We start from the raw sequence: 887 nt of genomic DNA, 5'->3' as shown, positions 1-887 counted from the left end.
GAATTTTGCCTAGAAAATCCCATGGATGGAGGAGCCTGGTAGGCTGCAGTCCATGGGGTTGTGAAGAGTCGGACATGACTGAGCGACTTCACTTTCACTTTTCACTTTCATGCATTGGAGAAGAAAATAGCAACCCCCTCCAGTGTTCTTGCCTGGAGAATCCCAGGGACCAGGTTAGTTCGCTGATTCTTAAAATGTTGACATTCACTCTTGCCATCTCCTGTTTGACCACTTCCAATTTGCCTTGATTCATGGACCTGATATTCCAGGTTCCTATGCAATATTGCTCTTTACAGCATCGGACCTTGCTTCTATCACCAGTCACATCCACAACTGGGTATTGTTTTTGCTTTGGCTCCATCCCTTCATTCTTCCTGGAGTTATTTCTCCACTGATCTCCAGTAGCATATTGGGCACCTACCGACTTGGGGAGTTCCTCTTTCAGTATCCTACCGTTTTGCCTTTTCATATTGTCCATGGGGTTCTCATGGAGAAGGCAATGGCACCCCACTCCAGTACTCTTGCCTGGAAAATACCATGGATGGAGGAGCCTGGTAGGCTGCAGTCCATGGGGTCGTGAAGAGTCGGACATGACTGAGCGACTTCACTTTCACTTTTCACTTTCATGCATTGGAGAAGGAAATGGCAACCCACTCCAGTGTTCTTGCCTGGAGAATCCCAGGGACAGGGAAGCCTGGTGGGCTGCCATCTACGGGGTCACACAGAGTCGGACACGACTGAAGCGACTTAGCAGCAGCAGCAGCAGCATGGGGTTCTCAAGGCAAGAATACTGAAGTGGTTTGCCATTCCCTTCTCCAGTGGACCACATTCTGTCAGACCTCTCCACCATGACCCACCCGTCTTGGGTGGCCCCACATGGCATGGCT

This window comes from Bison bison, unplaced genomic scaffold (assembly GCF_000754665.1).
Source record: "Bison bison bison isolate TAMUID 2011002044 unplaced genomic scaffold, Bison_UMD1.0 scf7180017864180, whole genome shotgun sequence".
Lineage (NCBI taxonomy): Eukaryota > Metazoa > Chordata > Mammalia > Artiodactyla > Bovidae > Bison > Bison bison.
This window is presented reverse-complemented; position numbering follows the sequence as displayed.